The sequence below is a fragment of the Leptonotus elevatus genome, chromosome 11, assembly GCF_054856555.1.
Source record: "Leptonotus elevatus isolate MCC_2025b chromosome 11, RoL_Lele_1.0, whole genome shotgun sequence".
In the NCBI taxonomy this organism is placed as follows: Eukaryota; Metazoa; Chordata; class Actinopteri; order Syngnathiformes; family Syngnathidae; genus Leptonotus; species Leptonotus elevatus.
In genome coordinates this window covers 15,209,321-15,236,912 of record NC_141249.1, presented here as the reverse complement: position 1 = coordinate 15,236,912, position 27,592 = coordinate 15,209,321, and the positions used below count along the sequence as shown (strand labels likewise).

The window sequence follows — 27,592 nt, the reverse complement described above, 5'->3', positions numbered from 1 at the left end:
TCACTAACTCACTCACTCACTCACTCACTCAGTCTCACATTCACTCACTCACTCAGTCACTCACTGTCAGTCTCACATTCACTCACTCTCACATGCATACTCACTCAGACTCACTCACTCACTCACTCAGTCTCACATTTACTCAGTCTCACATTCACTCACTCACTCACTCACTCACTGTCTCACATTCACTCACTCTCACATGCATACTCACTCAGTCTCACATTCACTCACTCAGACTCACTCACTCACTCAGACTCACTAACTCACTCACTCACTCAGTCTCACATTCACTCACTCACTCAGTCACTCACTGTCAGTCTCACATTCACTCACTCTCACATGCATACTCACTCAGACTCACTCACTCACTCAGTCTCACATTTACTCAGTCTCACATTCACTCACTCACTCACTCACTCACTGTCTCACATTCACTCACTCTCACATGCATACTCACTCAGTCTCACATTCACTCACTCAGACTCACTAACTCACTCACTCACTCAGTCTCACATTCACTCACTCACTCAGTCACTCACTGTCAGTCTCACATTCACTCACTCTCACATGCATACTCACTGAGACTCACTCACTCACTCACTCAGTCTCACATTTACTCAGTCTCACATTCACTCACTCACTCACTCACTGTCTCACATTCACTCACCCACTCACTCTCACAATCACTCACTCACTCACTCTCGCATGCATACTCGTTTGCTCAGTAACTGACTCTCTCACTCTTTTATTCACTCACTCGCATGCATACTTGCTTGCTCAGTAACTCACTCTCATACATTCTCTCATTCACTCACTCTCGCATACAGATTCTCACTCACTCTCTCATTCACGCTCTCATTCACTCACTCTCGCATGAAGATTCTCACTCACTCACTCACTCATTCACTCACACTCACTCACGCACACACACACGTGCGCACAGGTGTAAATGCGGAGCATCTCCTGACAGGAGGCAAGTGTGATATGAATATGTAAGACTAAAAGCTTTTTTTTCCCTTCTCTCTTGTCGAACTTGAATGCAGCACACAGAGAGAGAGAGAGAGAGAAAGAGAGAGAGAGAAAGAGGGGTGGGGGGGCGAGCGAGACCAGATGAGCCTCACTGAACAGCAGCAGGGTCCTGTTTCCAAAACACACACATGCACGCACCCCTACACACACATGCAACGAGCAGCATCGGTCCGAGCCGCCGGTGGCTGCCCCTCACCGCTTCGCCGAGGCACGAAGCCCGCCGGGAGACGACGAGCAGGAGAAGCCCCCCACTGACGGCAGGAGTAGAAGGAGGAGGGTCGGGGGCTTCTTTTGGGAGGCACTCGAGGAGCCAACGAGAGCGAACTGCTGCGCGAGAACAACATCACAGCATCGCGGCAGCTTGCAGATGTGGAAGGAGCGCCGTTCAAGTTCCCGTCCCGGGTGAGCCCCTCTCTCGTGTTGCGCACACTTTTTATACGTAAACGAGGCTTATCCACTTTCTATCCTTTTTCTGTGCGGCATGAAAATGTGTGCGTCCGCGTTCGCAGTTTTTGGATCCCCGCTGTCGGTGTGCCACATCACCTGCCATAGCAACAATACGTTTAGCACCAAAATGGATTTATGATGCAGGTGCCTAATGAGCTGCCCCTCCCACTTTTATGTGCTGTATTGATTGATGGCATGTGTGCCCGAACCCTCTGTGAGGGTTCAACTAATGTCCCAGTCGAGGCACTTATGTGCTGCTTAGGAAAGAAAGGTACTAAGTAGCCCACCTTTTCTCAATTTCAAAAGTCCCGATTTGATTCCCCAGACCAGCAAACGGCTCGCGACTGGAGTGCCCTTGAGCAAGGCATCTAACTGTCCCAAAAAACAAAAGAGACTCAATGACTGACTGCTTAATTTTGCCCCGGTTCTACTGCAAAATTGTTAAATTCTGTTCTAAAATTGTTGACCTTAATCACTTGCGCTTCTTCTTTTTTCGTGTCGCGCCGCTGTCACGCTTTGTCACGCGACTGGAGGTGGAACAGACGTGGCACAAAGAATCCATTTGGAAGCCTGAAGACGAAACAGAATGTGAGAAGTGACAAATGGTGACAGCGCTGCGCTACACAGAAGCCTGAGAAAGAAGCCAGGCGAGACAGCCGAGTGCAGCATGGATGACTGTAAAAAGTGCGGGTTTGATGGTTCAGGTTGTGGGTTCGATCATGACCACTTGACCACGTTGAGCAAGACGCTAGACCACCTGTTGCTCCTGATGCTGCGGCGTCAGTAAGTGAATGAGGATGAGCGATTGGAGTACTTTGAAGGTAGAAAAGCGATATGCGAATGAAGTTTCGCTAGCGGAAAAAAAATAATATATATATCTGAGAAGTGATGAACATGAAAGCGGTATTGGCACATCCAATCCTGAGATGCAGTACGAGTGACCGAGATTTTTGTTCTTTGGCATTTCAGACTCACTTCACAACAATCAGCAAAAAAAAAAAAAAAAGACGTCACATTTTTATTTCCTCTTCCATTTGCTGTGAAACTAAACATCGAATTACACATATTTAAATTAGGGATGTTCAATGCCACTTTTATTTTTTTTCAAACTGATGTCACTAGTTACAAATAGTCACTGACAAGTACTGATACGACATTTGATACATAAAATTAAAAGAAAACAAAACAAAGAATGATATCCCAATAAAGCATTTTCCCTTAAGATTGCATGAAATTAATGGCAATTTTCTATGATCTTTTTTCTATTTTGATAATAAAATACATATTATGTAAAAAACACACACAATAAAGTAAATGTAAATAAAAAAATTATTTAAAGCAAACTGCTTTGCCTTATTAAAGTATGTGTAGCTTAATGCTAACAAACAATGCAAAACGCCATGGACGAGCTAACGAACGAGCATCAGTGTTGCGGTGCTCTAACCATTTAGGCAACTGATATTTGAGCACAAATGGTGACACAACATGTAGACAATATAACAATCCTCACAGACATATACATAATCTTTATCCTCTGCGAAGAGAAAGCGATATTACTGCATGTCTGTATTATGCTTCCCCCAAGTGGCCAAAGTGAATACACCTTGATTTTCTTATTTAAAAGCACATTACAGGCTGGAACGGATTACAGGCCTTTCCATTAATTTCAATGGGGAAAGATGATTTGAGTGTTTCGAGTTAGTATATGTGGTCCAATACTGTGACATAAGCACTTAGCCAGTTAGCATGGAGTCATCAGCTTGGCTTCTGCTATCATGTTTTTTACTTTTTTTTTTATTGTCACTCCTTGTACGTCACCAGTGTTGTGTTTCTGCTGTTTGCACTGCCAACATTTTCTTCCTCTGACTTTAAATAGTGCTTCTGTTTTGGTTAGCGACAGCATCCAAATGGGCCCTGCAAGCCAAGTCGTTATTGATTGGGCCACTGCCACCTCTCGTTTTGATTGAAGACGTCCCGGACAGCTTCGGCATGTCATTATCAGCCCCACGTTGTTGCAGCGTGACGGTATGGATCGTGAAGCATCTGTCAGGAGACGCGAACGCTGCTTCGTAGCATCAACGGGACCAATCGGCTATTGGAATGAATGCAATCGGAGCAGCGGGGTGCGCCGGTGATGTCAGTAATAAAATGTCCGCTGACAGGTCAATTAGTCCTTCAGAGTGCATTGTTGAACCCCTCGTCCATTTCTTCGCCCCGCTCTTCTAATTCTGATCCCCTCGGCTGCACATAAAGCTGTCAGCGGCGCTCAAGAGCCACATTAAGTCCACTTAACGATATCGCTGCCAAGCTGCATTGTTTTCAGCTTTACGGTGGCAGTAAAGCACACGCACGTGCGCGTGCGAGACCAGGCGGCCCGACGATGCTGCTCTTGGTGAAATTAGAGCCTCGTTGTGACTTTCCCGCCGCCGCGTTGTGGAGGTTAGACAGCCAGCTGGATGCCCGCCACTCTGATCGGATGGTGCTGGAGCCTTTAGGTTCTGCAGCACCAGTTCTTGGATATTTGTCATGATGATAGCTAGTGCTCGAAACTAGAGGTTAAATAATTCATTTAAAAAAAACTACTAGACCAAAACTATTCTCACTTATTATTAGACTCGCTTATTAGGGTAAAACAAGACAAACTGGGCTGATTAATAAATAAGAGCCTACTTTCAAAAGGACTGGCCGATATGGGTGAATGTCCATCCCCCCCCCCCCACGCCCCCACACACACACACATTACAAACATTAAAAACGGAAGTCAATATTTTATATGTGCCCTCATTAGACTAAATATAAGATTATGATTAATATTGTGTTTGTAAATTATGTAATATGAATTAAGTAGTAAAATCCAACCACTTTGATCCATCTCAGTGGGCGGCCATTTTGCCACTTGCTGTCGACTGAAAATGACATCGCCTCAGTGCTCAGGTAACAACCAATCACGGCTCACCTGTTTTCCGGGTTTGGTCATGTGATGTGATGAGTAGGCACCGTGATGTCATTTGCAGTAGACAGCAACGGGTAGAGGCAAAATGGTCGCCCCCCGACTAGTGTGAGTACTTAACTCATTTGCCTTTTTAAGTGTTTTAAGTTTCCCAAAGACGCATTACGTATATGTTTTTTAATGTTTTTTTGTTTTTGTTAGAGCATACAGAAGGCTTTGATGCAGCCTCTCAACTGTAAAGAACGGTTGGAAAAAAAGGTAGTTATTACACAAACAGCCAGCAGGTGGCAGCAGAGCGAAAGAGATCAACCAGGGCCATGATGGGGAAAAAAAGCTATTTTACTCACATTTCTAAATACATTTGTGAATAATGATGAAACTCAGCTATATTCTAATGCTAACTCGGTTGAGGGTTGTCACATGCACAAATGAAGATCCCATTACAATTTGGTGCCAATCTAGACAAAGACTACACCTGTAGTCAGGATTTGCCCCTCCCTGCTTCATAATTCCAATAATGAAGTCCCGTCCGCCCTTACGCACTATATCCCCATATTAAATTAAACTTATATTGAGTTGTTTATGCTTTCGTGTTATTTAGTTTTAATGTACTTTTCTTATTCAACCGTGCATAGAGCATATTAATATTTTATAACTTTATCACATTAGATTAGATTTGCCAATATTTTCAAATTGCTATTTTACCCCTCGGGTCGGATCTGAGCGTCTAATGAAAAAATGGAAACAATCTAGAGAGTGTTTAGTTGGTAAAGTACTGCACTGGCATTGGACGTAATGTATTTAATTACACCCGTGTTGAATTCTGTAGAGTTGTCATGTGTTTTCACTTTGTTGCGATGATGTAATTTATGCTTCGGCCTACATAATTCATAACTATCTTAGCCTACATAAATAATAAATATATTGCAGCTTTTTTTTTTTTTTTTTGACGAACCGACAACGTCCGCGTTGGCGCTTAATGGCCTGTTTTGAAGTAAATGGCCGTCAGGCTCAAAGAGAGAGTGTCAGGTGTTGACGGTATTGGCTTGACGGGCTCTGAAGCTGCAGGTCAGCCAAGAGAGGAGGCCGCTCGGGTGAGGAGAAAGTCCTACTGGTCCTGCGTGCTGCATATTTCATGTTCCCCTTAGTTGAAAGAAAATGGGATATTTGTGGCGTTATGTAATGACTCAAATGGAAAGCAGGCAAATTTAGACGCTCCTAAGTAGGGCTGAGCAATTTTGAAAAATATCAAATTGCAAATTTTTTCCTCTCTGCGTTGGCGGTTGGCAATTTGATATGCAGTTATTTTTTTCCAAGGCCCTCTTCCTATATATATATATATATATATATTTTTTTTTTAGGGGAAACAATAATGGAGCTGGTCAAAACTCTCAGTAAATCACAGTAATATTAGTCATTCTTTGCAGAGGATAAAGAATATGACTGATTATGTGTGTATGTCAAAGCTAAAAGGGTTATAACAAGCAACAGCGATGCTATTTGTTAGCCCATGTATGGCATTTTGCATTGTGTGTTAGCATTAAGCTAAACAAACGCTATGTGTTGTTTTAGGTTTAGCCTGACAGTAAACTTCAAGTGTGAGTGGCAACACGACAATACTCATATCTCATCTTACTCTCATGTCCAAGCGAAAATTAGGCCAATGAAGAACTCGTACGTCATAGCACTAGTTCTTCCGCCTCAGGACCATAAACATTTTTTTTTTTATAGTTGCTTGGAAAAGGAAGTACTAAAACAGCCGTTGACAATGAGCAACATGCTGCTTCACCAAGTTGACAAATGACGTACACAGGCGTATGATTTTCTAGTTACCCACTCAAACAGACCGGGATTTACGATTTGTGGTGGCAATATTTGTTTTTATTACTGTAATAAACTAGGAAACAAAAATCTTTTATTTGCAAGGAAGAGGAACAATTGCAACGTGTCGATGCACAGAATGCAGCGTAGGTCTCCTTGTCAACATCTGCTTTCACCTACGTCATACTTCTATGACGTCATATTATTTACAGGCTAAACTAAACTCTCCCACTCGGTGAGTATAAATCAAGAGGTGGTCCAGTTTTAGTGCTGTCCCGGTATGATTCACTTGTTGTGGTTGTTGTCGCTGTCTCCAGTTCATTTCACTTTATGTGCTTCCAAAGCTGCTGGCAGATTGAAATGCTGTGACTAAGCAGCCGTAAAACAATACATTCTGTAGCGCGGATGGGCCGCCATGACGGGAATGCCACTCTCCTGCCCGCCTCGCCATCTGGATGCGACGATTCCCGACACTCCTTTCAACAGCCTGGCTCCGAGCCAGCGCCAATCCATACTCGAGCGTCGTCTTCCTCCGTCCCGTAAGCGCAACATTTGATCCATGCTTAGCGAATCAAACCTATGAATAAAACGGAATTAGATCAAAGCGCCATTTTCTCTTTTGCCTTCTCAGAAACCGTTTGTGAAACATGATATTGGAGACAGCCGCTTCTTGACTAGTTTAAAGGGGAAGTCAACCCCCCCAAAAATTTCTAAACTGTAATCTAAATGCAGCGTTTTCATTAAAGTGGAAGTCAACCTTAAATATTTCTTGACAATAATATGTTATATGTGACCTCACTAGTCTAAACATGACATTCTGATTAATGTTACATTTGTGAAATATGAGTTATGAAGTAAAATCCAGCCATTTTATCCATCTCAGGGGGCGGCCATTTTGCTTCTTTCTGTCGGCTGAAGATGACATCAATGTTGCACAGGGCTCAGGCAACAGCCAATCACAGCTCACCTGTTTTCTAAAGCTGAGCTGTGATTGGTTGTTACCTGAGACCTGAGCAACTGTGTCATTTTCACTCAACAGCCAGTGGCAAAATGGCCGCCTTTTGATATTGATAAAAACGGCTGGATTTTGCTGCTTAACTCATATTCCACTAACGCATTATCAGCCAGAATCATATTTAGACTAGTGTGACTGTATAGAACATATTATTGTAAAAAAAAAAAAGAGAGAAAAAAGGGTTGAGTTTCCCCTTAATATTACGTTTGTGGAATAAGAATTAAGCAGTTGCTCAGGACTCAGGTAACGACCTATCATGGCTCAGCTGACAAATGTCACATGTCCCAAAAAACACACCCAACAAGCTGTAGGGGTTTCAAATCATATATCATATCATATATCATGGTTCGTTCAAGGTTGCAGACGTTCACAATTTTGAACATGTTCAAAACTTCCTTGTGACAATTTTTTTTTTGCGACCATTAAAACTGTGGCCGAATGTCTTTGTGAACTTTTGTGACTTTGGACGAACCCTGATGAAAAACCGACCAATTACAGCTTGTTTCTTTGGTCATGTGACATTTGTAAGCTGAGCCACGATAGGTCGTTACCTGAGTCCTGAGCAACTTCTGATGTCATTTTCGACAAAGACATCAAGATTTGCAAACACTCGCCAACCTTCGTCGCTTACGGTGGGATACGAGCTTTAGCTTCAAAATTGCACAGATATGTTGACAAAATGTGAAATAAACAATTCCTGCAGTTAGCGAGTGAACTTTGGCAAAACACAGAACGCTCGGGGGTGCTCAAGTCAGACAACAGATGAATGAAACAGCCATAGTCATAATTAACTATATACTATTTAACCTGGTCAGATTTATTTCACTCGAAACGAAATACAGTATATACATTCTTAGCTTTTATAAACCGATATTGGCCCCTGGAGATAAAACGAGTGAATGCCCAAAGGCCTTCATTCCTTTCAGTTGGTTTACCGACCGCATTTGCAGCAGCTGAGCCCGGCAACCACGACATAGGGTTCCCGTCGACCCACTCGTGAACCAGCTGCGTCCGCCGGGCTGGCTCGAGTTTTGCCCATTCTCCGCGGTGCATTCGATAGCGCTTTAATCGGCGCTCTTCAATTATGTCATTACAGCCCAGATTGGACTCGTGCTGTAAGAAACACTGGAAGGGCTCGTCTTGTCTTTGAAATAGAATCATCCCAATTTCATTCTATTGGGCACGGAACGGAAGCCGATAACGGTGCTTTAATCAATGGAATGTGGTTAGTGTCATGTGAAAGTAAGTACACATGGCGCATGCTGACTTTCTGCACTCGAGAATCAATGGCGAGTTTCTTCTACTGCAACATGGAGGAGTGGCAAAGCGATTGATATGAAGTTGGGTTGACGGGCATAACGTTTGAAAATATTCCATCCCCCTCCACACTATCCGCTCCAAGGTTGACCTGGGATTTATTGATTAGATGGGAAAGAGCGGCTCATTTGCATTTGATCAAAACACCTGGGATCCGTTTTGAATTTTGAGGAAAAAAAAATGCATATGATGCCTCTCTTATTAAATGATGGGTTTAATTACAAGTTGTTGGATCCCCTTATTGTTGTATTATTCCCTTCTAATTGATCCTAAACTCCTCGGAGGGGTTCAAGTACGCTATATATTCATGAGATCTTGCTGAGCGCGAGGGATTTTAAATGTTAGTCCTCCTCCGTGTTGGGTTTAATGAAGCGGAGGTCAGGCGGCGGTCAGAAAGTCTTGTTGGACTTGTTGTCTTCATTACGGCTTTTTGTGAACGCTGATCTTAAAGGCTGACGAAGACCGGCTGCCAGCCGACCAAAAAAGATGTCGCATTTGACTTCGTTAGGGAAATGTTAATTGGCGCTCGGCTGCTGTTTCCCGCTGACCTTTTTCGGTCGCTTTTCACTTGGGATAACTCGCTTTTAGGAAGAATTCGATGGCTTCGTCTAACTCATGCGGACATAAGCAGATTCATAAATACGTCCTATTCCCTGATATGTGAATGACATATATATATTCTGGAGGGATCTCGATGACACACTAAAACCGTCCTATTATGAGAGGAACGCATGATATTTTTCCCCAAGCTGTCATCTGAAAGGGACGTCAAATCCTTGAATCTGCCTCATTTTCTTTCTGCATCGTTGAAACTAATAAATCAGCATGAGCGCGCGCGCGCGCGCGTGTAAGTGCGGCGGGTTGGTGTGATGAGATTGCGCCTCGCAGACGCACACGCACACGCTCGCCTCCTTCATCGGCGTTGCCTGTCAAAAGTGTTTGATTAGACGACGTCCGCTGAGATCCTTTTGTCAACTTCTCGCTTTATTTCAGGCGGCTTATGAACTGCTGTGTGTGCGTGCGTGCGTGTGTGTAGGCATGCACTCATAACCCCATTAGGTACACTTGCTAAACAAAAAAGTCTGACGCACAAAGACATCTACAGTCGCATGTATGAGAGCGCAGACTTCCGCCAAGGCTTACTCGTTTGTTTGGAAATTTATGATTACGCCGGGTAGGCAGTTCCACTCCAGCTTGCTTCATTGGCAGGCCAATTTTTTTCCTCAGCAATTACCGTGAAATTACATTTTCATCAGATAAACCTTGCTTTTCTTACTAAAAATATTAATACAGATGGCACAATGTTTTATCGCGGTATTGATGCCACGGTACGATAATCATTGGGACGGCTCACAGTGTTGCATCACTGTTTTGCAGGAAGGTTCACAGTACACAGCCTGTGCATTTTCCAACACAGGTTTTAGTCAAAAATACATCTTCAAATATATATTACCATGCATTTTCCAAGCAACCTGCCAAACAAAATTACATTTTAAACAGAACAGCTCATTAGGCACATTTAATACAGTGAATATTTTGACATCCCTTTTTATCATTTTTTGTCCTACATCAACATCATCTGGTGGGCCAGATATAATTGGTGCCGGGCCAAATTTGGCCTGCGGAGTCGCAAGTTGCCAACCACTGCTGGTAATCAGGCCCGGAGTGGGTCATCTGGACAGCTGGGTGATTTCACACTAGGCCGGGCTGTTTTGATGAGTCATGAGATTTAAATGTTTTATTGCTTACTAATACGAATGTACTACTAAACATCAATTACTATTGGTAGGCATCAAATAGATGTTCCGTAGTTTAAACAATGCGTAAAACGGACTATATAAAAGTCTTCTCCATTAACTATTTATCATATTTTAATTATTATCTGGGAAATATCCCCTACTGCCAAATATATGCCATATTAAGTTACCGGAATTTGACTGGCACGATTAGCGAATCAGAATTTAATGAGCGAGTCCAGCCCCTATTTGTCCAAAATAACACATTAACCATATGAAGCCACATTAAATACAATACATTTTGAGTATCACCCAGCGACCTTGCAAGATCGCCCCAATTGAGAAAGGGGAGACACCTATAGTTAAGGCTCTGACCAATATTTATGAGCTGTTTTACACTTTACAAGATCCATTTATTTCTTCACTCAAAGTTGGGTCAAATTGACCCAAGTAGAGGATCGGTCCATTTTTGACCCATCGTTGGGTTATTTTTTACCCAAATGTTTTTAGAGTGTATAAATGTACGAATTTAAATGCATATTGACCGGATGTATCAAATATGACACAAATCAAAAGTCATATGTCGAAGTTGACACCCCCCCCCCCCCACCACCACCAAATGTGTTTGTTTAAAAGGACGCTATTTACAAAGAATCACAATGTTCTCTCATATATTTCAGGATTTATAGGGTTAAAGAGACAACACTTCATCACAAGTGTCACTTGTAACCACAACAAAGCATGCTAGGAAAGCCTTTGCGGTGATCGTAAAGTTAGCGTCACCGTCAGTCCGCTAAGAAGCCCACCGGATGTGGTTTCAAAAAGTTTCAAAAAAGAATGCTAACTAGGAGTGAAGTGTTAGCTGCCTGAATGATGCTAGCTTAACAGCCTTTGTGTTGAAATGAGTCTTACTTTGGCCCTGGTGCTAATGTAACAAATTGACACAACAACAACAACAACATGCTAAGCTAATAAATAATAGTTATAGAAAATAGTAAGTCTTTTTTTAAATAACTCCTGTATTGCCTGTCATTAGACTATGTAGGTGTTCCTAATAAATTGTATGCTGTATGTTTTATGTAGCATGTAGCCTTATAAATAGCAAGTATGTGAGCGAACATGTCAGTGAGGCTTTGATGGCGTGCCGACACGTAGCCGGCGCATGACAAGTGAGGTGAAGAGCACGTGGAGTGGGATGAGTGGAGTGGACGTGAAGACAACATTGTGAATTGATGACAGGCGGCAGAAGCGCTGCTGGCAGACATTGCCCAAATGCCGCTCGGCTCCTCTCACGCACGCTGTCATCACGCTTTCATTTCCAAGAAACACATTGATCCTGTGACGGGTCCGCTGTCATCGCCCGCCCGCAGCTTCACGCTCAAATCAGAGCCACTTTGTTTTTCGTTTTCTTTTTTAACTCCCTCGCCGTGTCTGATGTTGTCATAGCGCATCGTCTCAAAGGAGCTCGTAAATAATTTGCGCGACGCTGGCTGCAATCGCTCTCGTTTGCGGTGGCGAAGACTTTCTCGGTGGGGTTTTCTGGCTCCGGGTTCCTGTGGTGTCAAAACAGATCTGTTTCACATGCAGGCGGTCGCCCAATTACTCGATGCCTTCAGCTATACCTAGATGGAGGCTCTTTGCATCGCCGCCATCTTGTCCTTTGCTTCTAAGTGGCGCGGTGACACAGATTGGTCAGCCCGTAAACTGGCATTTCCTCATTTAGTTTGGGCTAAATTTCTCCCTCGGGAGCTACTTGATGCGCCTTCCTGCTTCTCTTCCGCCCCCCCACCCTCCCAACCATCCAACTAAGTTTAAATTATTACAATCAATTACTTTTTACTTTTTGTCAATTTGAGGTTTTTTTACTAACCGTTTTAATGTCTCTAAATTCTCATGTGTTGCATCACTGTTGCGTAACTTTCCGCAAAGCAACTGCAGAATGTATAAGTATGACATTTAACTAACGCACAGATGGCTTTTAACAAGACAACAATGCCAACACAACATGATAGGCCCACACTCTATTCACCATCTGGGCCCCAAACAAACAAACATCATAATGACATTAACTGCGATTGGCTTGCGACCACATCAGAGTGTATCCCGCCTCTCGCCCATAGTCGGTTGGGAGTGGCTCCAGCTCACCAGTGAACCTCATGAGGAAAAATGCTATTATAAAAGCATTATAATAAACATATATTTGACAGGTGTGAATGTGTATCACACACTAGTCAGTTATAAGGATATTTATAATTGGTGTGTGTGTTCCAGAAGAGTGATTGTATAACCTGCCAATGACAGTCCACACAGTCTGCTTAAAGAGAAACCCAAGTCACAGTAAGGGGAATAATACATGCAGACTGAGTCAATGGAATCCCGGAAGGGTCCATTTACCGACAAGAAATGTTTTGTCAGCACAGGGATAAAGACAAAATGATGTCTATTTTTTTCTTTTTACAAATTAAAGTAGCTTCTATGTGCAACAAACTTGTTTAGGGCTTTACATGTCCTGTCAGCCACTATTGCAGGGTATGCCATCACAAGTATGGCTTTACTGTTATGTGATGACCAAAAAAACAACAACAACAACAACAAAAACTGTGACATTGTCACTTTGTGCTTCAATTTTGGCAGTACAGTTGGTTAAGTTTCTATACAGCTTGTGTGTTAAGTGCCGTTTATAATAAACCAATGCTAATGAGGCTTTTGCTGTTAAAAAAAAGAAGTGTAAAATAAATTGAACTAGTTCTCTTGGCTAAGCTAAATTGATTAAAAACAAGTAAAAACAGCAACAAAGAAACAATAAATACATAAAATCATCAAAGATGCTAAGTCATTTTAAGATCACTTATTGTCAGATCTCAAAATTCAGAATTAAATTAAAACAAATGCAAAAAAAAATGGTGATATTCTACTTAAATATTTAATATACACACTTTTGACATTTTTGGCTCGTCTTCCTACCTGTCAAATGCGTAGTGACTCATTTCCATTTTTTTGTACATTCTGTGTAGTATACAATTTTTCAAACACTTTCATTTCACATTCATTTATCTGATAATTTGCTGCTCATAGTTGGTTATTCTCCCCTGTAACGCAATTCAAGCCAAACTTGAAAAATGCACAGTACCACATTTTATTTTTTATTTTATTTTTTTGCACTTTTTCTGGTGTTACTCATATAACTTTCATGTTAGCTTAGCAGCTGTGCTAGCTTCAGCGTCTTCTCCTGTGCTCTGTTTTTGCTTAGTGATTCACACAATTAGCTACTCATTCTCCTCAAGTGATACTTGTCAGGAATGTGTCTTATTCCTCGTCATGTAGGCAAACATTACTGACTTAAAGAGGCAGCTCTGTACTGTGTTTCGACACGCTAGCTAGCCAGCCATAACTGGTGCAGACTACGCTAACTAATGTTAGAAATCATTCATTTGATTTCCTGCGTGTTCAAAATAAAACTCAAAGTTGAGATCTCGTGAAGAAGTTCTTGAAAGCTTTTATTCAGAAATTTCCGAAGTCACTTTGGATCCTTGCTCAATCAGCAATGACCGCAAAGTGTGTCTCTCGCTCTCTGCTCTTGCACACTTATACAAAAACAGTGTTTAGAAAGAATACTCCCCCCCCTGTCATCCTGTCCTGTCAGCAAAGTGAAATACACAACTTAGAATCCTACACCAGTTCCTATCTCAGTCCACTCCAGATGTGGGTAAACAATTGGTCCCCAGCACCTCCTTGCACCAGGAAATGTATGGACAGACCTCTGCTTGCACTTTCAAACATCCCCTCATTTAGATAACTCAGAAACCTTACTAGACATTTCTTTCCCAGAGAGGAGAACAAAGGACTATAGATTGACTAATAAATGAATTAACTGTTGTCTTATTATTACACAGCTCTAACTAATATCAAAAACGGTTAAAATATAAATTGAAACAGAAAAACAATGTTAATTACCTAACACTAAGTTAGCCTAGCGCCTAGCATTGCTCCAGTAGTTCCTGAGCAGCAAAGAAAGTAGGGGAGGATGAACTTCTTGCTTTAAGACTTACTTTCTGACATAGGCAGCTGACAAGATTTACTTGATTGTCTAATAATTAGAAATCAAGTAAATCTTTGAAACGTGTCCACAAGCAATTCAAAAGTCACTTTGCTATAATCGCAAGCCGAGTTGCTACGCTAAACGGCTAAATGATAACCGAAATGTTTTTGGAGCTGACGCTGCCTCTCCCCCTTCTCCTCGTCAATCTGCTTCCGCCTCCGTCCTTCTGTTTCCTGTCACCAAAGCCTCATCTAGTTGGCTGACAACCGGTGTCACGCGCCAAGAATCACTTTTCACTCTCATGTTACTGTTGTTGCATTTTGATTTTTTTTTTGTCCCCACCTCCCGTATAATGGGCTCCCCTAATAATCAGACAACCATGACACATCTCTCCAGCTCTTAAAAATGACAGGTTGCAACTGTCAGCCACACAAACCACGACGTGCACGCATGGCTGCCGTTTTGCCGGGCTCAAAGTGCCTCACAACCCATTTCCTCGGCTCTCCTCCCCGCATGTTTCTGTCAGGATGTGTAATCCCTCATCACCTCCTCCAAAGTATTTCACATCTCTGCTTCCTGCTGTCAGAAAGAGGCAACATCTCTCGTTGCTGCATTTTTGTCTTTTGTCGAGGTGTAGCTCTACTATACTTAACATGTTAAAGGTCAGCGCCTCCTCATGGCTATCGTTACATTCTCGTGGCTTTTAACCCGCTTTGAATGCGCCGAAGCTCCTTGTTGCGTGAGCTAATCTCTCTGAAGACGTGGCACAGATACAGTCTGGTAGCAGACAAACATCCCCTCATTACTCAAGCAGACAAAAATGCCTCGATCACGATTACGCCGTGAGTGACGAGCACCCGGATGTGATGCTTAAAGATCTTTCTCGGTGTCGGTTAATTGCCGTGCAATTCATACTGTAAGCTACACTCTCAAATGAGCATTCCTGACTTTCAAAACTTCAATTTTAACACCTGTGCAGGGAAGCAACAACTTTTAATGAGATTTACTGTTGATGAGAGCGACATCAAAACATTTTGCTCATTCACTGCTGTGGACTTTTTTTTCATCATGCTGAAGCTGTAAATAACTATTATTATTATTATTATTTATTTATTTTTATAACAAAACCGAACCAGAATTATTATCAGTCTTTTTTAAAGCGGACATTTTTTTTTATAGTCCTTCACTTGACTCGTACCTAATACCCAATATACCAAATAATAAATGGCTGTGGAAATGCATCTATAGCCAATAATAGTTGTGTCGTACCCCAGCGCAAAATAAGCCAATTTCTTTATGCGCTCCCTTGCTCTCCTCCATAATAAGTTGCATGTATTCAAGCCGAAATTGCCGGTCATCCCTAATTCTGCGCTTCAGATCTCAGCAGCAACAAGATTAAAAGTGAGCAAAGCGTGATGGGAAGTCGGGCCGGGTGGCGTTGGCAGCTCCCGTCGGCGCAGGATTAGGGGGGCGGGTCGGTGAAATAGGCCAGCGAAAATATGGACAGCAGACTATGAAAGAGAGACGGCGTCGGACAGCCCGGCGCATTTCATCAGGGCGTCATTATGCGCTAATCTTGCAATCCATGCTGGCGGTGCGTGTGTAAAACGGGGTAATTATTGGCTGGGGACACTTGTGGATATTGTTTTGGACCTCAGGGCATCAAGGCAGGAGCTCGAATGTGCAGTCTTGTCAGTATTCGGGAGACTTTGAATGTGTAGCTATAGGAAAAAGTAAAGAGTAAACGGTATTTTTCAAATCTGCAGTGAAGTATTATTTTATGTTTACTTAAGTCACGATGGTAACGAGTACCAAATATAGTGGCAACATGACAATTTTTAATTTTTTTAATAAATGTACCTGCCCAATGCTAACAAAGCTAATTAGCACTATAGCACCATGTTTGGCGTTTACGTTTACTTTGCACAACTTTCTGTTAGAGGTGTCCTGGCTGGTCCACCAATTTTGTCAACTGATAAACATTTAAAGTCATTGATGCAAATGGACTATTGATAAGGAATTATTTTGAAAGTTTTGATCATGAGACATCAGCTGCCATGCTAGTCACGTATTCCTTGCTCTCATCTGTACAATCTTGCCTTTCTCGTGAAGACAGACAACTGTTAGGTGTTTCACATAGTTGATTAGAATAATATCTAAATAATGCCACAACGCTAACTAGAATGTGACTCGGTAAAGCACAGCAAACTGATTCTAGAGGGGAGCTCGCATCCATTGACAGAGAGCAAAAAATATTCCTGCATCCTTCATCCCGATCCTCACCTCGTGTGACATTTCAAGGACCTCTTCTTTGGCTGTGTGAAATTGGCGAGCCTGCTGTCTGGTGAGTCAACCTTTGGCGGATGCGAATGAAGAGGTTAAAGGTCGTCGCGTTACGGCCGATGGGAGCCCGCATCAAATTTCTCATAAAGAGGGGGGGGGGGGGCTTTCATGTCTGCTTCCACGCGACATTTGAGCTGAAGTGTAAGCATTATGTCGGCGGCGAGTTGACGGGTAAAGATGTTGGCTGCGCCGGCTGTAACACAACTCGCCTTTTGTCCGACTGCCAGCTCGTCTCGCACCCTTCAAATTGCCTTCTCCTCCATCTCACCTTCTGCACCTTCTGATGCATCTTCACAGACGTCCTCCCACACCTCACTTTCACCGCCTCACTCCGGCTGGATACTGACCAGCACCTTCAAAATCATATTGAGTGAGCCTGGAGCGGACTTGCTAGATCATGGATTTTCTTTTTACAGGAGACGGCAGGGGCAAGTCCCAATTTAATTGTGCACCTTCAGTGGAGTAGCTACCACGTTGTGCACTCGGGTCTAATGGAAGAAACACAGTGGTTATGTGTAATACAGGTCTATGTTGTTGTGTCCTCTATTTGCATGTTGCTGCTGTTTGAAGGTTGCTATTAACTCTAGCATCTACAGTATGCTAATCTCTATTAGCCTGTCGCTAACATTTTACTTTTAAATTAAAACTAAGATAGCAGACTGCAATTAGATAGAATGATATGGATTGGTTTAGGGGTTGAACAGACGGGTCGACCTTACTCTTACGTTTAAAGCTTGGAATTGATTAAACGCGTGTTATTAGCATTTCGTCCTTCAATGGGCCAATTTACTCACCTGTCCTCTGACCTCACATGACTAGAACGCCCAATTCACACTGACGTTGCGTGAACTGTCCGTGTCCGTAAATCTGTAAATCTGTACCCGCCAAACCACAAGATCACGGGGGTTCACGCTGGAGAGTTGAGTTGACGCGATAACAACTGTGTATGTAGAGTCCTATTGGTAAACAATAGCCACACTTGCCTGTCACATCGATTTGCTTTTGGACATTATTTCTGGGACTTCTACCATGGGTAAGTACGTTTTGTGTTTTAATAGTGTTATTTTGTCATGTACAATTTATTCTGAGCTCGTTTTTTGTCTTAAATGTCCGACTCATGTCATGCTATGAAAGTTAGCTAGCTTCCCTCCCCCAAAAAATGAGTTGCAAACGGTTTTATTTTGAAATATACCGGATCTACCTTGATGCCGACGCTCAAATTCCTGTCCGGTTCGCGTAATTTCTTTAACTTCGTGAAAATCCGCATGCGGCGTCTGGAAAAAATTGAACGCTTGCGGAAACCTTCCTCAGCGCCGCATCCCTTCCGCACCCTACTGCAGCTGGTGTGAATTGACACGCAGACTCGAATGCTTTCGATTCCTTGCGACGACCGTACGGAAAACGCACCGCGCCCGTTCCGCAGTCAGCGCGAATTGGGCGTAACGCTCTTTGGAACAGGCCAACTAAGTGACAGTCTTCAGACATCTGCATGGGTTCGATAGTACAAAAATAATATGGTAGTGGATTAGAATAGCAGTTAGCCTTGCTAGCCTTGCTATTCTGATCACTGGGGCCGCTGTAGAGCGAGGCAAAGATGCTCGCACGTTTTTTTTATAATGTGGTTTTATTTCGTCTCTCTACATCACAGGTTTTCACCAATCCCGTGTGGGTCTGGAACTCAACTCCCTCGACGAACGGGGAATTACTGTGGTAGTAGGCGTAAATTAGTTTTACAACTCTGTTTACCCGGATTCAGCTTGCTATTGACACTTTTCCAGTGGACAAGCAACGTTCAAGGTCTGTCTTTATTTGTCTCCCTCAGGAGAAATTTGTTTTGGAACGAGGGACAGCTGCACGCATGAATACAATACGAGTGGGAATGCTTGTTGGCTTTGGGTTCCAGCTCACCCTAACCCTTATAGATAGGGCAGGTATGGAAAATGGGGATGAAAGCAAATTACAGACCTCTGTAGAAAATGCGATCAGATATTTTGGATCGGTTTAACATTTATGATTGCTGGCCCTTGTGTTTCTTCAGAAATCACTTGTGTCCTGCATATTGTGAGCCCAAAATCTGGCATTTTCCCCCTTCAAAACTCTTGCCTCCTCGAACCTGGAAATGTATTCTAGACCAGTGATTCCCAACCACTGTGCCATGACAGATCATCTTTGCGTTCCACAGGAAATTATTCCATTTCGATTGTTCTGAAAATCTATTTTTGCCAACAATGTATAGTAACAATCAAGTGCTCTTCCTAAAGATGGTAAACTGTACAACTACCCTAAGGATCCACCTGTTGTCACTTTCCACACTTAGTAAACAGATTATTCCAGTATTACAGGCTGTCCCAAAAGTACCAATAAACACTTATTTTTAATCTGTTTTGTTTCAGGTGTCTTTGCCGTATCTGTAAGCGTATCATTGGAGGCAATGTCATTTGGTCCTACTGAGTTCTTTTTGGTGATAGTAATTGATGGAGTGGTGTTTCCTCGGCCTCATCCCTGCCTGTCAGTCTGTCTGTCAGTTTGACTTGACAGTTGCTGTCAGCCAATCGGCTTCAGGTTGGTAGACACCATGCGAAATAGTCTTTCTGCTGGCCTCGTTTAACAGATGCACCCCTCACACCTGGGACCTTCAGCGATTCCATCAGTGCCGCGTTATTACACGCGTGCAACTTTCTCCACCTCGCCGCCGCCGTCGAGCCATGAATTATGGATTGGTTGCCACTCGGGCAGCACCGCGAGCGGCCGACGCCACAGGATTACTTTCAATTTGCGCACCGCTACCCACGCTCCCTCGCCGAACTTGTCGGGGCTGCTTCCTCACGGGACCTTCGGGGGTCTTATTTAGATTAGCGCCTGAAACTCGACGCTAGGCAATCATATATGAAGGTTGAGGAAGGAATTACCAAGGAACTGAGTGTGTGCAACAATGCTCAGGTAGTGATTCCATTCATTCATCCATGTTTGACATGTTTTTGGGATGATTTTCTGTGACATTTTTTTACAATGAAAATATGTACCTTAGTTCAATAAAGGGTATCAATGCTATATTAGCTTCTCATGCTAGCCTCTCCCAAACCTCTGGTGGCTTGTGATCAAGAGCTGCATTTAAACGTACTACATGACAACGATGGTTAATTTTATTACGTACTCATTTTGGAAAGTAAAAAGCCCCTTTTCACACTGCACTTAGCAGGACACATGCCATTAATGAGCCCATTCATTGTGTATGTGGTGAGGGGCAGATACCACGGAATAGAGCGTTGCTGGGCGTCGCAAGATGGCAAGGCCCCACCAATGGGAAAAAAATAAGAAGTTTTATTCGACAATGGCTTCATCGTGAACTCAGACAAGCGACTCCAATAGGAACTGGCAGAGTGATGCATTGCTATTTTGGCGGACTTATTTATACATAACATCATGAAGACAATGCAGGAAGCCTCAATAAATGAAATATTTCAGTGTCCTGTGCTTTGGGACACACAAGAGATGACGTACGATATTTTTTTTAGGAAGAGACTCCTCCCCTGCTCAGTATGAAATATAACTTGAAGTGGTCTTGGTGGAACTGGAGCTTAAGAATGAGATTCCTTTCACTCTTTTCAACAATGAAAGATGCATCTTGTCAAGATGCGGTCTACTTCTCCTCTAAAAAAAAAGTTTGCGTTTTTACTTCCTGGACTTCCATCATCCAGCCATCATTTCGACTTTTGACACTTAGTGAGTGCAGTGTGAAAAGGGTGTAATACTACTAGAGGCGGGTTAGGGTTAATACTCCAGCTTCCTGTCACATTCCCAAAACACGCATGTAAGGTTTAATGAAGACTCTAAATTGTACATCGATGGGAAAGTGAGTGCCGACCAGTTTAGTCCTTTATAAGAACGCCTTTGAGAATGGATGAACGGATAACTGACTGGACAGCGACTTCATATAATATTACAATTTTACTTTCACATGTTCCGCTAATTAAGGTTTTATGATGGCAACAGTTGTACTCTGTGGAATTCTTCCCACAAATTGTGTCCGTACTGTATTTCTTTTGGAAGCAAGCGGAAGTTGCCCTCTTCTTGCACCATTGTTGTCCCTTGATAACTGCTTCTAATTGGCAGCCACTTGGTAACAAGCAGCCAGAGGAAAGTAGAAAAGGACAGGCGTCCTGTTAATAAAGCCAACTAGAAAGGGCAGCGGGCGCCCGCAGGCTTCAAGAAGGATTAGAGCGCGCTCTCGGGCTTATGATGCTCAACCTTGAATGTGCGGAAAGGACAAGGAAAGAGCGAGGATGCGATGTTGACGTTGTTGACAATGTGTGTGTGCCCAAGAACATTTTCGTAAACAGCTTCCGTGCAGGTCAAGTGCATGTGGGCCTCTCTGTGGGGCACAAATAGCTGTAAACAATTTTGTTCAACTGTATGTGATTATGAGGCGGATCCAGAAAGTATTCACGGCGCTTTTTCAGAAGTACTTCTTACTGTATTATTCAACAGGCTGCATTTCCGTAACAGCAATCTTGAGTACGATTTTTGTCTCCTCTATCCACCCCTGCCTCTGTGACTTCCATTTTTAGAGAAAAATGTTACCTATGATTAACGAATGGCCTTTTAATTACTATTAGTCCGCTCACTGAAACCTCTCACGTCTCATGGGTTTTTTTTTTAAATAAAGACTCCCAAGACAATGAAGTCCACCAACCGTGTAATAGTTCTCAGTTGATGGGGCGTGGTGATGTATTAGTGCTACAAAGTGGGATGCTAATGAAAGCCAGTGTGTGAGGTCAGGTTTTGCTGCTGCTCGAGTGCAGAGTGCAAAAGGTTCTGTATGCGCTTCTTGGCAGGCCAAGTTGTGCCAGTGTGCGTTACGGTGACGCTCGGCGTTCCCTCAGCGAAGCGCCGTCGAGCTTTACGTCCCTTCTTCACTTCGCCTCCTTCATGCTAACTCGCAGTGACTTCGCTTGGAGCAATGGGGGTAAATGGGAATGTTTGTTATGTGGTCGGTAATGTCTGCTAATAGAGTACAGTGATGCCTCAAAATGCACAACATTGACAAATATAACTTTCTGAGTTCCCCAGTCATATATATATATAAATACTTCTACAGCTTTTTTATTTTTTTTATATTACGTTTAATGTGTTAGCCACTCTGTTTGCATAAGCTTCTATCAAAAGAAGGTCGTTTTAGTTCAGATGCATTCTCAAGGGAATAATAGAACTCGCTCAGACATTTGCGAATCAATCCATCGCTGGTGTTTGGGATAATCTCATTTCGATTTGGGAGAGTGTGTTGCAGCATTTAATGTCTTTTACAAGAAGAACTGCATCATAAAAAAACACACACACCAAAAAAAACACAATTGAAGCTTTGCTCCATTGTAAAATAACTAATTAAAAAAGGAATGATAGAGAAATAAAATGTGGCCTACGACCCACCAATGAATCAGTCGTGATGATATCGTACAACTTTATGAATTTGAATGAGATATTACTTTCTTACAACAGTTCTACAAGTTACTTTGATCAGTTAACAGTAATAAGTGAATACTTTTGATTTGTTATCATGCTCAACCAACACAAATAGCCTTGCAAACAGTGGCGTTAGCAGTTAGCGCGGCATGCTAACTAGCTAAAACACCAACAGCAATAAATGAATCTTGTTTGACTGTTTTACTTTCACTGAGCGAGATCGGCTATTTGTTCATTTCGGACCAAGTCGCGTCACGCTATTGCATCATTTATTTAGTGGGCGCTCCACGACGAGCATGAGTTACACAAAGTGGTTCGGAAATGGATAAAAAAAGAAACCAATTGACTTTGTAGTCGTTAGCGTTATTAGGACTTTGGATGAGTGTTTGCTCCTGTTTGTACAATTAATGTCTCTTGACTGATTGTGTCATTTAATCACATTAGCATACCTGGAGGTTTGTGGCGACATCTCTGGTCTTCTCTTCTATGACCATTCATACTTTCAACCATTAAAAAAATTAATAAATGTCCACCTTTACAATGCTAAGTTTCTTTTAATGCCAAACGTGTGAGATGAACTGACAGCTAGTCAATCAAATTGCTTGATCGGACCTAACTAATAATATGAAGTATACTCTTGATCTGTGGGGAAACAAAGGATGTTATTTTTTTAGAACGCCTTGTATTATAAGAGATATTTGAAATCTCTTTACGTGTTACTGTTGTGCTTCCAATTATATAGCCAAGGTCAGAGTGTGCACGTTATTGGGTCACGACCGCACCGCGTAACTCCCCCCTCCCATTATTGAACCGGTGCTGGTCGGAGGCTTTAGCTGAACAAGCCATGAAACAGTTGCCTCCAATTAAAGATTCATGGCTGCTTGTCGAGACACGTCGGTAGTCACCCCTTTGTGTCCTCTGGTTTCACTCTCATGTGTTGCGTATTGGACACTGGAGCAATTTTAAGGCTCCATTATGATAATGAAAAAGCCACTTGGGACCGTTCGGAGTGCTGTTTCATATTAATTTGCATACAGTGTTCCAATCAGTTAGTTCTTAATATGGAAAAAAAAAAAGATAGGAAGGGGGAACCAATTACTTACCTATTTCTTATGCTTCTTGTTACACTGCATGACACTGCACAGATTTACCAACTAATGAAGCGTTCCCATTGGCAAAAACCAGACCAGGTACTATTCTTAGTACGTTGTGTTGATGGCTGGTGTAAACCGTTGCTAAGCTCTTTTTGGTAGACCAGATGCATGATTGTAACATTTTATGGAACAAAGATAAAAACTAAAGGAAAAAAAAGAAAACTAAAAGATCATCTGTAGATGAGTATTATACTCCACATTCTCCACTTTGCTGTAGTGCCCTGTCTTTTGCTGCCCAAAGTCTCTTTTTGAATAACGCACATGCTAACATGAGATTACCCACCCTTCTGCTGTGCAGCAGTGCTGGACACTGCAGTGTTGTGTTATGCTCCACAATCTCCACTTGGCTGCATCACCCTGTTTAGCTGTTGCACAATATCCCCTCTGGGATAAAACACATGTAATGTACCCTTAACCTGTTGCTGTGTCTTAGTGCTGAACACTGCAGACTTATACTCCACTGTCTCCACTTTGATGCAGTGGGGCCGTTTTTTTTCAGACTGTCCATGTCTCCTTTTTTAATTGACTCACGTTACAAACATTTTAGGTAAAGTAATGCTCCTGTACCATTGTGCTGGATGCTGTTGTATTATACTCCATAGTCTCCTCTTGGCTGCGGTGGGCCTTGTTTTCTCCAGACTGCCCACAGTCTCCTTTTGAATGACACACACGTTACCATGATCTTATCATGTCACTGTACCATTGCGCTAGACACTGTTGCATTAGACTTCATAGTCTCCTCTCAACTGCAATGAGCCATATTTTCCCCCACATTAGCCAACATGAGGATACCCTGTTGCTGCGCCTTAGCGCTGGACAATTCAGTGTACTCCACAGTCTCCACTTGGGTACAGCACTCAATTTTTTGCTGCCCGCAGTCTCCTACTGAATACCACACATCTTATTTGTTCCAAACTCAACATTACTGTTTATTTGACTTAAAAGTAATTTAAAAAAAAAGGCTCCGTTTTACACAATGCCCCTCATCCATTTTCTGGATGGCGAGATGTATTCTAATTCCAGTGTGTGTATTGTGTGCGGTGTGTGTGTACTCTTAGCGACTGCAGGGCCTCTCAGATTGATGGACACAGGCAACGACTTCCCTCCATGTTCATGACTAATGTGTTCCTCTGAGGGATTCGTCAGCACAACACACATACACACTGTACAGCAGTTGTGTAGTTGTGCAAGTGTAGCGACGAGTGGGCATGCAAGAGCGCAGTGTGAGAGCAGCCATTTAAAGAGCCCCAGAGCATGTTGCGCCTCGGCCTCGGAGCCTTTTTTTGCCCGCCGACACCTACGCACACTCCCGAGCAGGCTTCCTGCTCATTTGTCATTTGTGGCGAGCACCTGCAGCGACGTTAGCAGACTGCCACACTCATCAGACCTTCGAGCACTCTCTCGCCGAATATCACATGGCAATATGAGTTTATTATTCTCTACAGAGTGAAGGAAAATGTATCAAAGAAAACAAAACTAACGTTACATGCCATGCTAGGTGAACATGCACAATCCAATAAGATCCAGTCGAAGAGCTTTAGCTTTCCTCACTCATTAAATATTACACATGATGCATTTAAAAAAAAAAGTATTTTAAAACTACTACTGCCTGAAATGTGCATATCAATTATTAACAATAATGTTGGTGGGTTAATTTTAATCGAGTTGATCATTAGTAAGTGAGATAGGATTTTCTTGCTTTAGATTTTTTTGTCAGATAAAAAAATATATATATATATAAGCTATAGCTAAGTTTCATAATTATTCACAAATCTATTTAAAACTGTGAGTAAATGAGCTTTTTTTCAACATGGCCCTGGTTGATCTCCTTTGCTCTGCTGCCACCTGCTGGCTGTTTTTTGTAATAACTACCTTTTTTTTCAACCGTTGTTTACAGTTGAGAGACTGCATCAAAGCCTTCTGTATGCTCTAGCATAAAAAAAACATTTAAAAAACGTATAAATAAATCTTTGGGACACTTGAAACATTTAAAATAAAACTGATTTATACGTTTTTGGGAGCAAATGAGTTAACTGATTACTGACTTTAAAGAGTAGCCAAGTTTGATTACAAGTTACCTAAGTAGTTACATTTAGTTAATATCGACCATTTTATATTAAAATGACACGTGGTTTTGACACTTAATTGGAAGTATGTTTTTACAGTGACGTTTAATTTTAATTTAATTTTAATTTTAATTAAACAAATAACATGAAAATATATTCTTTCTCGATTTCACCTAACCAAACTACTTCTAGTGGTGTAAAATGTCACATTCTCTAAAATACTGTTGATGTTTGTATGTTGAAGCATATATTCTATAAAGTAACTTTCAGGGTTTGAAGAGTAACTTTAGTCTGATTACTTTGAAAAAGTAACACGTTACATTAGTTGTTACATCACGATGTGCTTATTTTAGAGTAACGCGCGACTTTGAAACGCGTAACTGACATCACTGGAAGTGACAGCATGTGATGAAAAATAAAATGATATTAATAAATACAGTATTAATTAACTGTTTGTCGCCATTGATGTTGGATAATGCCAAAAAAGAACATGCATGTATTTGTCTTTTATGCTCAACTTTTCTTTTAGAAGTCCACACTGTGTTAGGAAGTAAGTCAATAATAAATCCCCCCAAATAACATTAATATTTCATGTGTAGGCTATAGTTCGGCCTGAAATGTTGTTTCAGTGGTGGGTCTGAAAAATGAGTTACGACAGAAAAATAGAAAGCCGAAAACAATTTACCCTTGCGTGATTTGATTTTGTTAACTGCTGTAAGTCGGAGGACTCATTGATGTCATTAGGACTCATATAAACAAACATGGTTGATGGTTCGTCCCAGGACTTTCACAACATTGTGTGCCCGCCTATTATCAGCACGAGAACGTGTTTAGTGTCCCATTTCGCATAAGCGAGTGCCCTCCTGTCAAACGCAACTCCGTGGATGATGAGCGACTATCTGCTCAGGACCGTGTTTGAGCCTAATGTGTTGACTTGCATGCAGAGGATGTGGAGGCTGGAGCGCATGTTAAGATGCAAATAAATGATGCGTTGCGGGTAGAGGGAGGAAGGAGACCCCCCCCCCCACCTCTGCAGTTTCACTGCCCACTCTACTGTCTAAATATGCCTCTATGTTGCTGTTCAACTTGTACTTGAAAGACATTCCTCTCTCCCTCTCAGTCTCGCTCCATCCCTCACTGCGGTGTTTGAATGGTGATTGAGGCTGCGGTTAAAAGCTGCTCACTTGGCCATCCGCATGTGCTTCCATTAGGATACTGTAAGTCAAAAAAAACAAAACAAAACGGGTTTTTTCTTTGATGTTTTGTAGGAAAGGTAAATCAGCCTAATCATGTCATTTAATGAACACCTACAATTCAACTCTGATGCTAAAGCCGTATGCTAATAAACACTCTGCTCGTTTGAATACATTATGACGGCCATAACGGTGGACATTTTGAAGACTTGACTGTAAAATTTACGGTGCAATTACACCCTGTGATGACATCCCAATTAAACCTTTTTTTGATCAGTGTTTTAAATATGCAAGCCGCCGCAAAGCAGCTTTACAATATAATAGATAGATAGGACATGACAATTTTACACGGAGGAGGTCCACAGCTGAGATTCAGACTCAGAAGCTCTCCACTGTGAGACACACGTGCTAACCATCATTTTTGTACTCATTTTTTTTTTTTTTTTTTTTTTTTTTTTTTTTAGAGCTCAGTATTGTTCATTCGGAAATGTCATCATCATTGCTCTTTTTTTTTTTTTTTTTTTTTTTTAAATATATATATATATATATATATACACATATATACATACATATATACATATATACATACATACATACATACATTTTTTTTTTTTTTGTGTGTGTGGGTGAGTATGTGTGTGTGCGTGCGTGCGTGCGTGCGTGCGTGTGTTTGTTAGCTCACCAGAAAACCTATTAGAAAAAAAAAAATCTCATACCGTTCACCTAAATCGAACACCAAGAGACCCGAGGGGACCGAAGAAAAACCAAGGAAGGTGAAATCCAGCACCGACCAGACACCCCCCACCAGAACTCCTCCCCAGCCCAAGAAACATCCAGACCCCAACAAATCCAAAAAACATAAAATCAGGGAGGCCTCAAGAGACCAACGGAGAGACCGAGAAAAGGAAGGAAGGACAGACGAAGCCGCGTGAGATCCGAGACACCAGCCTCCACCGATTCAATAACCTGAGGAGGAAACAGATTGTGTCTGAGTTTCGGTAGATGCTGGTGTGGTGGAT

The 27,592-nt window shown here is 42.2% G+C and overlaps 1 protein-coding gene across 1 annotated transcript in view; it reads left to right on the top strand.

The window, feature by feature from the left end:
• Positions 1-1,101: 1,101 nt before the first annotated feature.
• lingo3a (leucine rich repeat and Ig domain containing 3a) overlaps positions 1,102-27,592 on the top strand; it is a 39,317-nt gene continuing 12,826 nt past the window's right edge. Inside the window, exon 1 of the mRNA XM_086089877.1 lies at positions 1,102-1,434. The gene's annotated coding sequence lies outside the window, so the exon portion shown is untranslated. The remainder of the gene's footprint in view (positions 1,435-27,592) is intronic.